Source organism: Juglans regia, unplaced genomic scaffold (assembly GCF_001411555.2).
Source record: "Juglans regia cultivar Chandler unplaced genomic scaffold, Walnut 2.0 Scaffold_17343, whole genome shotgun sequence".
NCBI lineage: Eukaryota > Viridiplantae > Streptophyta > Magnoliopsida > Fagales > Juglandaceae > Juglans > Juglans regia.
Genome location: NW_023348054.1, coordinates 1 through 204, shown reverse-complemented (window position 1 = coordinate 204; position 204 = coordinate 1). Strand labels below are relative to the sequence as shown.

At 49.0% G+C, this 204-nt stretch overlaps 1 non-coding gene across 1 annotated transcript; it reads right to left on the bottom strand.

The window, feature by feature from the left end:
- Positions 1-9: 9 nt before the first annotated feature.
- LOC118345215 lies at positions 10-128 on the bottom strand. The gene has a single exon (XR_004798815.1). It is a non-coding gene; the product is annotated as a 5S ribosomal RNA (ribosomal RNA).
- Positions 129-204: the final 76 nt, after the last annotated feature.

The following is a 204-nucleotide window of genomic DNA, read 5'->3' as shown; positions in this document are numbered from 1 at the left end:
CAAAAACGAGGGGTGCAACACGAGGACTTCGCAGGAGGTCACCCATCCTAGTACTACTCTCGCCCAGGCACGCTTAACTGCGAAGTTCTGATGGGATCCGGTGCATTAGTGCTGGTATGATCGCACCCATCAAACTAATTACTTAAAATTCATATAATCCTTGAGCGACATACTAGCGTCCTTCCGATCCCAATCCAAACGGAG